The sequence below is a fragment of the Vidua chalybeata genome, chromosome 3, assembly GCF_026979565.1.
Source record: "Vidua chalybeata isolate OUT-0048 chromosome 3, bVidCha1 merged haplotype, whole genome shotgun sequence".
Taxonomy (NCBI): Eukaryota; Metazoa; Chordata; class Aves; order Passeriformes; family Viduidae; genus Vidua; species Vidua chalybeata.
The window spans coordinates 105,109,440-105,121,840 of NC_071532.1; positions in this window are offsets into that span (position 1 = coordinate 105,109,440).

Sequence of the window (12,401 nt, forward strand, 5' to 3'; positions counted from 1 at the left end):
ATAAACCCTTAGTCAACAATCAAACCCTATGTGAACTGAGAGTGTTTACTGATAAAAGTTTGTATTTTTTTGCCAGTCCAGAAATTAATTTGGGGCAGTGATAAAAATTAATAGAAACAATAATATGATTCCATTGCAATGCACAGTGAGAAAAGGATTTAGTCTGATAGTTTAAAGTTGCAGGTGGAAGACCTTGTGAAAGACTAATATCGAGATATTTCAGAAAGACTGAGCTAATTATTCTCACACTACAAATCTCAAATGTACCATTTCTACATTCACTTCATTATTTGTTGTTTTCCTGATATTCTACTTCCCATTTAACAGCTCTATATAAATCTCTGGACCAACTTCCCAATTAAGTAAAAAGATATCAATTTGTATTGTTTACAGGAGAAAATTTTAACTGGATGGACTTATATGCATCTAGCTGAGAAAGAATACTTTTCAAACTCTAATTACTTTACAAACACATTGTTTCAATATTCATGAAGAAGAGATCTGTTTTGTGATGAAGTAGATACTGAAAAAAGGGAAAAATGTATCTTTCATCAAGCTGATCTCATTTTCCTTATGCAGATTTATAGAGATGTACACTTTAAAACTTGCCTATTCTGAAATGCTACCAAATAAAGAGTTTTCACCTCTAAACAGTCCTTCCTTTTTAATGTCGCAAGCACTTTGCTAAACAAGAGTTTTACATTCCAAACAAGCCAGCTTCTAAATTTGTGACTGAAAAGTTCATCTGGAGTCCAGGTACAGTCTCAATGTCCATTGGATAGGCTGGATCCAAGCTTGTGGAATGTCAAAGGTGACAGGCTCAAGTGTGACGGACAGCTCTTGTTAATTTGCTCTTGAACCTCCAATTTCCTTCTTCCTTCAAATGTTTCAGCAGTCTCACATCATGTTTACATCTGCTCATTTGGCAGGCCAAGAAGTTTAGTGAACTTCCAAAGTGCAGTAGAAAGATTTTGAGCAGTTACATTTTGAACCTGATTAACAGATAATTCCCTGAGTCTTATAACCACATTATTAAAATCACTCTCTGAGAATGAAGCTTAAAGAAACTTTATATTTTTTCTTAGCTAGGCAAGGATCTGCCATTCACAGTCACACTACCAGGCACACATTATTGAAACAGTGAGAGTATAAACCTCACCATGAAAGTCTCTGAGCCTCTTTGCTCACAGTAAAACTGCTGATCAAATACATAAAGGCTTGTTTTAGACAAATCTTCAAAAATTTAGAAAATATTCAATGTACAATAGAAGAATGGACTTTCACAGCAGCCTTCCTTAGTTCACCCATGGAGAACTTGCAACCAAGTTTTCCTTTTTCTCATTCTTAATGCCAAAAATATCAGTTACACTCATAGCTTTCACACAGCTTTAAATGTCTTGGCACAATAGGGTATTCTGATATTTTCTTCCATTTTAGATGAAATTATCTTCACAGCAAAACAGTGTAAACTTTCAAAATCCATCTTATATCTGCTCAGCTTTGTCATGTTAGCATTGAATTAGAAGGTGAAAACACAGCCAACAGAGTGTGCTGGGGAATACCCACAGGTATTGTGGTTAGACTTTTGTCAATAATATTTTGAAGTTAGTTTCAAGACATTTTCCCTTTCTTCCTTCACTTTTTTTTCCTGAGATAACCAAAGGAACTCAGGTAAACATATATTAGTGCACTCCATTCCATCTGTCTCCTTTTAATTAAATCAGGAGCTCTGGAGCAGGGGAAAAGCAGCATGCTGCAGCCTGCAGCCTGAGGAACAAAAGAAGTGACTTGTACAGTATGGAGGGAGCTTAATGGGTGAAAGCATTCCTGCATGTAACAATCTGTGCCCCCTACAATGTTACTCATCATTCTGTCTAACTTCAATAATATTCTTAGCATGAAATGTCTAAGATTAATGAGGCATTTATTCTCCGATAAGAAGCTGTCATAAAGAATACATTTTCCATCAACATTTTTGCAGTTAAATTAATATTACCAACATTTTGCAAATACGGGATTCAGCAGTGTTATAGCGGATGAAGTGAAGCTAGTCTCTTGAGCATGTTTATATCTTGGGGTGGGTCATTTTCTCTGTTGATAAGAAGACAACATTGCTAGTGATCACACCCTCTAATCTCAAAATTGCCGCCACAGGCATCTATCGCTTGGAGCTCTTAGAGGTCAGAAATAGGCCTGGGTATATCCGTGATCTGATCCAGTGTAGTTGGAGTTTCTTAATATTAAATGGGTAAAGGACCTCTAACATTTGCCATCTTTATCTTGCTGTGTGGTCGACCTTGAACAGAAGCCCTTGATCCCACTTTCTCTGATTTTCCATTGTGGAAGTAGCAAAAAAATCTACTCAAGGCAATCCTCTAAAAATCCACTACGGTTAAAGCTCAAACACTGACAGAGGAACTGTTGGCCAAGTTCTTTTCTTTGTAAATTGTAAAGTATCATAATCTGGGCTGCATGTTTAAAATAAGGGAAAGTGATGTTTCTTCTAAGGCAAATGACTCATATAGGGTTTTGGTTATATTATTTTTGCATAATTACTTTTTTACAAGCTTTTTCAGAAGCAATAGGTAGCTAAGACGTATTGATCAGAACTGAATGTATACTTCTCAACTGATTAAAGGATCACAAAAGAAGGAGTCAGTCTCTGAATGAATTAGCTAAACTCATCCACTTCTGATTTGGTCATCTTTAAGAGTGTCTATCGCCAAAATCCTAAATTCTCCTTGCTACTTCCAACAGATGTACTGTGAAAATCCTGAAACTGACTTCATTGACTACGCCTCCATTAAATCTATTCCTGTTTAATGGATTCCTTGATTTTAAGTTCAAGTGGATTTACTTTTTCTTTTTTTTCTGTTGGATATCCCCTTATTCCCTGATAATACATTTTCTTCTTTCTACTCTAGTAGATAGGGAAGTTATCCCCACAAGAAATGAAAGGTTGCAAGTAATAGCAATAGCAAAAAAATAGTAGATGGCCAGACAAACAAATCACTCTTTTTCCTTGATTGCAACAGACAAGTGTATCCAAGAGATGGTAGAGAGATATCTGTGGCAGAGCAGTGTGAAGCACATCTTCAGTCATGTATTTATTCCAGATTATCTGAAGCCACTGAATGTATCATTCCCCTATAACATTTGTAGGCATGTGAATTTTGTACCATGATATATGATAATCTGCTTTTCACAGGAATTATATTTTGAATTATTTCAGGGTCAGAAACTTATCTCTTATTCATACCTTACTATGTTTGTATCAAACACTCACAATTAAGAACATACATGGTGAAACTCTAACATCATTCTTCTCTAGCAACACATCAGCAATGTCAGAGAAAGGCAACGAAATTCTAAATACAGGTTTAAAGTATTAGGCTTTTCTTTAACTTAAGGCAAATTCCATTGCTGCAATTCATTGTGTTAATTGTCAACAGCAAAATGTCTCTTGGATCAACAAATTTAGAGCATTGTTTTTTATCAGTGTATTTAAATACGTTTTCTTAAAATGTCAATTCTAACTAAGCATAGCTTTCAGGAAATCTAAACTTTTTTCCATTGTGTATAAGCTCCCGTTCATCAAACATAACTTTTGAGTCCCCTACACAAACTTAATTAAAAATAGATTTGGAGCCATTTTGCTTGTCAGAGGAAAATATTTAATAAATATTAAATATTTATTTAATATTTAAATAAATTTATTTATATTTAAAATTTATTTATATAAAAATTATTTTTATTCAAAAAAGTTAGTTTATAAATTATATAGGCAAAATAAAGTTTCAAATAAAATAGAATTAAATACAATCTCAGAAGAAACAGTCAAAACACACACACACAGAGCAAGCATACTACTGCATAACAAGAACCATATTTTTCATGTCTGTCTCATTTTTCATGTCAGACATGCCTTAGAGTGCTCAAACATTTAGTCATTCCCTCTCCAAGTTGTATTCTTTGACAGCTTTAGGTACTATCACAAGCCAAAAATCATTTTTCTTTTCATCTTAAATTTGGAAGCTGATAGTTTTATTAATCAATATGTCTTTTATTTTTGAGTTAGGATGTAGTTAACATCAATTGTGCATCTTTCTGTTATTTACATACAGAGGGATGGGGGAACGAAGCAGAGACACACCTGACTAGGATCACACAGGTGACATGTGATGGAGACACAAACCAGATCCATTCCCCTTTGTTCCCAGACTACAATCACAGGACCAGCACTCCATCCTTATATGCTGTTTAATACTGCCTCCTCTGATTGTTAGATTCAGATTCTAATCCATCTCCTGATGCAATTGGAGATTAACTCATTTTACAAAAAGACTGAAACAATTTTTTTTTGCTTAATATTTTGCATTATCATCAACAATTCTGACAGAATCAATAATGTGCATTTCCAATTTATGGTGTGGATACACCAGTGATTACTATTGGCATATCCCTCAGGAAAACTGTCTTTACAAAAATGCAAGAACAAAGACACTTTCAAAGTTTGAATATGTAGAGCACATTTAAAGGAAGCAATGTCTTTGCTTCTTCTGTGGAATTTTCAAGTACTTGCATTTGATGGGGCGAAATCAAGTGAGGCTGTTTCAGCGATAGAAACAAACATTTACCGATTGACATTTACACAGTCACCAATTTATAAAATGCTACTCTCATTGTGATTTGTCATGTCTCGCTCACACCACGCATCCCTTTAAAAAAGAAAACTGTGTTGAGGAGGATCAAAGGTTCACTTCAAGGTGAAAGTACCTTTTGCAGAGAAAGTAAAATTAAACCAGTCAGAAGGACAAATGATCATATATTTTTGGTGGTTTTCCTTTTGTTGTTCTTTCTTTCTTTCTTTCTTTCTTTCTTTCTTTCTTTCTTTCTTTCTTTCTTTCTTTCTTTCTTTCTTTCTTTCTTTCTTTCTTTCTTTCTTTCTTTCTTTCTTTCTTTCTTTCTTTCTTTCTTTCTTTCTTTCTTTCTTTCTTTCTTTCTTTCTTTCTTTCTTTCTTTCTTTCTTTCTTTCTTTCTTTCTTTCTTTCTTTCTTTCTTTCTTTCTTTCTTTCTTTCTTTCTTTTTCTTTTCTGGAAGGCCAAATAGACTGAAAGTAACAAAGAAGAAATCTGTTCTGAAAAAAGATCTTTAATAGATTAATAATCTATCAAATGAAACAATTCTTTGTCTGTGTCTCTCAGCAACTTCTCTATTATACTGGCTTAATGTGGACAAATAATTCAGAGCTAAAAGGGCACCTTATGTCTTCTCCCACACCCAGACGTGTAGAAGCAGAACAGTAGATGTGGCAGCAATCACGGGAAATGACTGGTCAGCAGAAAATCACACCAGTGTTTAGTCACATTGTAAGACAGCTCATTAACAAAGGACAAAGCAGGACTGATACTGTTGCAAATACAAGGTCACCATTTGGGTGGAACCAAGAGCACATTCCCAGACACTGTCCCTCCTGTCCATTGAAGGAAAGACAGTGTGTGCAGCTTTGAGTTTACATTTTTAGGCAGTGGTCTGGAGTCTAAAAGTCTACCCTAAAAGCCCAAATTCTTTCACTTATCACAAAAAAATATAAAGTTTATTCTGCAATCTAAATAAATGGCATGTAATGTTCTGGGATACTAGAAGAACAAGTGCATACATTTTCACTGCTTGAATTTACTGATAATTTGTCACTGAGTATCATTTAATGCACAATATTTTAAAAGAGAAAAGAATTTAAATTTTGATATAGCAGAATACAGTATCTTTGTATACATATTTTTACTGAATGAGATGCAGCCTAAGAGTCTTCCTCTCTTAATACAACTAAATCCAAGACATCTGGTTCATAGACTTTTCAAGTCTTGAGCTTGTGAATGAGGCAGGGACAAGAAAAATGTAGTTTGAAATTCTAAAATACACAATTTATAAAGACATTACTGAATTGAGATAATGCAAAATAGACTAAAAGACTAAATGAGAATGAAAACCCATGTAGTGAAAAGCATATTTCAAGTTTAAATATTGTTTTACCTTTCATTCTAGCTTTGCTTTCAACCCATGCAAAATCTGTTCTGATGACACTGTTGCAAACATCTCTCATCCTTTCAGCCCTCACTGTTAGGCACTGTTCTAGTTAATTAGGGGAAACTGTCATGACAGAGCTGCAGAAAAACTCAGATTAAATTGGATTGCTCAGGACACACCAAGCAGGAAGTGGCAGGGCCAATCATATACAAGGAACAATTCACTATTAGTTGATCAGAGTTGTTGATTACTTTCACCAAAAAAGGTTCATACCAGCAGTTCTGAACTCAAAGGGATTAATAAGCATTTGCCAGGTACATGAAGCTTTTGAATATATTAATTATATATATTTTATTTTTCTTCTTTTTGTAGGGTTTATTGATTTCCCTGCTCGGCCTTCTTCTCCCTGGCAGATGCTAGAAATAATGATATTAAAATTGATCTGGTATGTTCAAGGCAGACATTAGCCATGAAATCCAGTTTTTAATGGAAGTTCTATACAATACTAACCACATGGATCTTAGTCCATGTCAGTCCCACATTTTGAATGAGATTCGAGAGAGATGATGAAGCACAGGCTTAGGTGCATGAGAGTGCAGTGCTGGCTCTTATGTTAATGGACTCAAAGGCCCCAAGTCACAAAAGAATCAATAAGGATAAGGCAACTTAAAAATATATATTTGAAGCTGTGCTTGAGCCAAAAAGTTTTCTGATTAATAAGAGAGAGGCAGTGAAGTATACAAAAAGGAAAAGACTTTCTTTGCCCTCTATCACCTTAAAAATGAACAACATATATTCCCATAAAATACAGTAATTGGTGCCTTTCCGCATCCTGAGTTTCTCAATTCTCACAGTAGCAGCAGTAGAGTGAGTGACTGTCTTGCAGATATCTTAGAAAGCCAGGCGAGCTTATGGGGCAGACTAGAAAAGGAGTTTTGCTCCAATGATCTCTGCTATGTCCTTCCATTCAATACTAAATAAGTGTCAGGCAATTAGAAATGGAACAGCGGATACGTAAATGATACTGCCTTCCCAATAAATTGCTAATACCTGGATAGTGCTGCATGACTGGAAACATACTGCTACAATAACTGCAGTACCAACTTTTATTTCTGAATAATAGACAATATGAAGAAGATCAATGTAGCATTAGAGACATGAAACAAACAATCTACCATGTGATTCTTTCCTTGTCTGATTTCTTATTTTCTTCCTTCCTGAATTGAGACATACTAAATCCAGGCTTTGCAAGGCTAACATGTTTTTTTCTTTCTCCTTCTCGGCAGAATAATGCTATCAAGTGCATGGTGGTCTCTGGTGGTCTCATTTAATGACAGCTAAACTGTGGCATAAAGTTCATGCTTGTTCTTGCAAGATAAAAATCAACCTCATTTGTAATGGGTACCTGAAGTTCATTATTTCAGAGTAACTAGAAAGGTGTAAAAATAGTTAAATGGGGATGTTTTTTAAATTATATTGACACATAGAGCTTTTTTTATAACAATCTGGTCAGAAAAAAAGGGACATCCACAAAGTACATATCCATGCTTATTTGCATTATTTATTTAACTTGGTTCATGTTCCATCTTTTGCCATCTGTCACATGGAAGATGGCTTTCAAAGAAATTCTGGAAAACTAATGGAACTCCTTCAGCATCACCATTCAGCACAGGTGGCATTTGTAGCTCCAAAACTAATTAAGATTCATGTTTTAAAGAAGTTCAGTGTTTAATTCCAGCGGAGAGGATACACAAGACATCTATTCAGTGTTTCAGAGATCACAGCATGAGACTGATTTGGTAAACTTCATCTAAAATAAGCCAGTACTTAAGGGAGTTTTACAAAGAAATACATTACTTGTTGATTTCATAGTTAGTAATTCTTAAAGCAGTAACTATATGGTGGATTCTGCTGCATTTCGCAAGATGGCAAATGAATGTAAAGAAGAAAAATCTTCACTTTTTCCTATCTGTTATTACTGCTCCAATGAAAACGCAAGTGGAGTACTCAGATCTAACCACTAATTACCAATCAGAGTCATATTTTGCATTGATCTGCACCAGGTTGCAGTTTAGCACTCAGCCTCCAGCAGCTGATCTGCTGTATTTTGATAGAATAAATATCATGGAGTAGAAGGAGAGGAAAGCAACAGAAAAAAGAAGGAGCAATCAGTTGTGTGAGGCACCTCTCATATCATACTTCCATAAGTTTCATTGGCTGTTGCTGCAATCTTAGCTCTTCAGAAAGTGAAAGTGGAGCCCTATCAGACCCTGACCCCCTTAAAAGGGGCCAGGAACAAAAGGCTGGGCATCATCAGGTTTGAAAACCTTTACTAAGTGTCACCTGTGCAGTCACAGACCTTCTTCACTGATCAAGTGAGAAGCAATTCAGAAAAGGAAAACAAGTCTTGCATCAGTGGCACTTCATCAGGTTATTCACACCCTAATGGGTGTAAATTGGGATGTGTGTGCAAAAGTTGTCACTTTGAAGTAAATGAGAAACACCTGTACAGTAATTCTGGTTCTTTGTGCACTGTTTAAAATGCCCTTAAATAAAGATGATGAAAAGATTTTCCTTTGTGTTGTTTTTCCCTGAGTTGGTGTCATTGTGAAAGTATTTTGTGTGATTTTAAGGACAAACAAAGTGATTAAAAAGCTCTTTCAATTTTCCCTTTTATTGGTGGTATTTTAACTGATTCTTTGAAGAGATATGAAACCGGGCCCAGTAGGTGTTAGGAAGGTTTATTATAACCTGACAGAAATCTGTCTAATCCTGGGGCTTTACCAGCTCTAAGGGAATTGTTTTACTTATTTCCATTAAATCATTAACTGATTGTAATGTAACTTTTGAGCATATGACAGCCTTGGAAATAATAAAAGTAACAATAAAAAAAATGGAAGCAAAAGTCTGACAGCTTTTGTCTTATACTGGATCTATGGATGCCTGCAGTGTTCTATGGCATCGTTTAAAATCAGTGATGGGAATTTTATTGCTATCCTGTTGAGTAGATACAAGCAAAGAGATTCTGCTTCATTTTTTCCATTGCATTAACCTGAAAGTTTACATACATTTTTCAAAGAATCAGGCCAGCATGCAGAAAATAAGCCATAATGTATTTATTTAGGAGATATAGGCTAAAATCTAATGATAGACAATTCAATTCCTACCTCTTCCACAGACATTCTGGCTAAACAAAGGTCACTACCCCTGATCTATTTGACTAAACTTTCATTATGATCTGTAGGGATTTATTCAATAGTGTCAATGAAGCCTTGGGAACAATTCATCTCATGCCGAAACAGACATTTATTTACACCTGCTGAGATTAATTACACCCTGTATTCCATTAATCCTGTCGAGTATATCTCCTTTCCTCTCAAAAGAAATGCAGAAAATTATTCCTGATTTAGACATCCACCTGTAAGTAATGTAAATCTCACCTTAAGTAAATAATTAATGTCCCAGTTCAGTCAAGTATCAAGATGTATTCGACTTTTAGGGGATATCACTGATTTCATTTTGCTCCAGAAAGGAAGAAAAACCAGTGCTAAGGTTGGATATATATGCATAATATTCACCACAGTCTGCTTCTAAAGAGAATCTTCCTATGCTAGACACTGCAACAACATCTAGAACAAAAGAGGCTGATGTCATGTACCAGTCTGAATGCTACCACAATACAAATAATTTGTCTTGCTTATACTGGAAGAGAAAACAGGCTCATGTAAAGCAGTGAGGGATGGAGGATGAGATGTGACTTGAAAACAGCAAGAAAAGAAACATGAGGCAAGTATTTACTATTAGTGCCTTTCAAAGTCTCTCTTGTGCTGGAGAGGGGGAGTGACATTTTACTGGAACTCTGTGTTGATGAATGAAGCTCAGCCTGTGTAGCGAAGTTTCCTTGCAGCAAGAGAAACACATTATGTATTATTATATTACATTGCAATAAAAGGGTGTGGTAGTTTAAATATATTACAGATATAAATATAAATATAACAGAAAAAGTGCAAAAAGGCTAAGCAAGAACATGAGAAGAAATATGTGATGGAACAAAGGAGTATGAAACCAGACACAAATATAGAGAAATTCATCACACTATAAAAAGAACCAAGAGACATTTAAACAAGGTAAGAAAAAGCATCAATTGTGTAAGTAACGAAGGGTGAAAGAATACACTACAAGCTGAACAGTACCCTTGGAAGGAAAACAGAAAATCTGTAAGTTTAGAATGGTTCTCATAAATCTAAAAATCTAATATCAGATGAGAAGGACAAAGTACAGTGAATTGTGTCTATGACCTGGACAGAATATTAGGAGGACAATAACAAGGAAGAATATCTGAAAGGATGACAATAGACTGAAAAAGCTGTTGTCTTTTAATTAATATGCCAAAATGTATCTACATAAAATTCTGAAAGCAGACAGAAGCAAAAAGAGATGATTCAGAGTTTTCAAGTCTCATTTCATTTCCTGTTAAGGGATATAAATGAAACAATCCTCAGCTACAGAGGAAGAGTAAATTACAGTAAATAAGAAGCTCAAGCTTGAGATAAAGTTATAAGAACCAGAACATAACAAGGTCTCAGGAAAGTTCCAAGGATGAGAATCCTTCTCTGGAACATCTTGCAGATTCAAATTTTCTTTGGCTTCAACTGTGAATAATACCTGTAAAATTAAAAATCTCATTTCTGCTACCTGGAAAAAAAAATCCTTCTAAACTCTTAAAACTATTTTAAGCACAGAAGGCTTTTTTAGGAATTGAAATGTGTTTGTTCATCTGTCAGTGTTTGCAGCAAGTAAACATGATGTCAATTAGCCTTGCTAATGTGAAATCATTACCAGTTCCTGGGTAGGAGAAAGAGTTCATCAGCTCAAACATACACTGTGTGTGTTGCAATATATCCTACTGTTGGGTAAGAACAATCTTGGATGTTTAACTAATTAGTATTTGTTTGGAATACTCTTCTCCTAGGGTTTGAAGCCTTCAGTAGAGATTTTCTTGTGGCACAAAAACTAGTCCAATAGCGAGTTAAGAGACAATTGGACAACTATACTTGAACAAAGGTAGCATAGAAAAGCCATTGAGCAAAAAAGAAAAAAAAGTTTAAAATTTAGTGTTATCAAACTCATGATTCTCCAGTGAACCTCTGTGTAACTGTTAGGGGAAAAAAAATATCCCCTTAATACTAAAATTTCACTCTACTTGTAATGAAACATTAGTGTAGTCTCTGATGGCTGCTGTCTGAGGCTAATCCATGGATCAAAACAGAGGCTGGGACTCATAATGAAAAATATTTCCAGTTTCTGTTCCATGTGCAATAAAAACAGAGTTCAAGATATTAGAAGAAATATAGATGGGTTTGTAGCTATCTTTTTGATGTTTTAAATCAACATCAGGAAACAAAATAAAGAAGAAACTCTCATTCTAATTACTCTAAGTCTACAATTTCAGAGATGCCATGTTAAAGTCAGTAATTGGTTATAAAATGCCAGAGGCCCATAGCGGCTGATGTCATTATGTTGGATAGAGAGGAGTATTATAGTGGACTATAAAATCATGAGTGGGCTGGAGTGAGTGAAAATGTTGATTTCCACTGTCTAATGAGGTGCAGTCATCTGGGCCCAGACTGAGCCAGTTTTACAGCAAGCAGGAGGAGTTTGTTCTTCACACAGATGACAGACCTGTGGAATTCCTCGTTGCAGGATGCAGTGCATGTAAAAATTCATAGGTAATCCAGGGAAGAAGTAATAAATACCCAGGCAAAAAGATCTACTGCCAAATGTATGCACTACAGTGGGCTCAGGTCATCCACTAAGCAGAAAACAGTCAGAGTGAGCGAGTGCTCACAAGTAGCCTATGTTTCCCTGGACATCTATTACAGACAATGCTGAAGCTGTGTGACTGGGTTAGACATACTTGGTGAAGCATTAACTCAGTTCTTACATGCTCACTGCATTCCCTTTTCTGCAGTTCACTGTAACTGGATCTATTATTTCAGGACATTCAACAAATGTTACCTTAAAATCAGACCTGGTCTGCTGCACTTCAGGCCCTGAGTGAAGTCCTACCAACTGTTCTGTTTTGTTTCATCCACCCAACCTGCCTTCCAAAAGTTGCTATGCCTAGAGCAGCTATAGCAAAACTGATAACAAAACAACTTCTGCACTGTAAAATGTAAAATTAAATCAGTGTAGATTCAATTAAATTGCCAGGCTATAAACATATAAACTGCCATTGTTCATATATTGTTTCACCTTCTGATCAACCAGTCTTTCCATGGACACAGGGCAGAAATCCAGGTCAGTAACTTGTTAAACCAATTGATATTATAATTACATATGTTTGAGTCAACATAGAACATGTGTGGTATTTA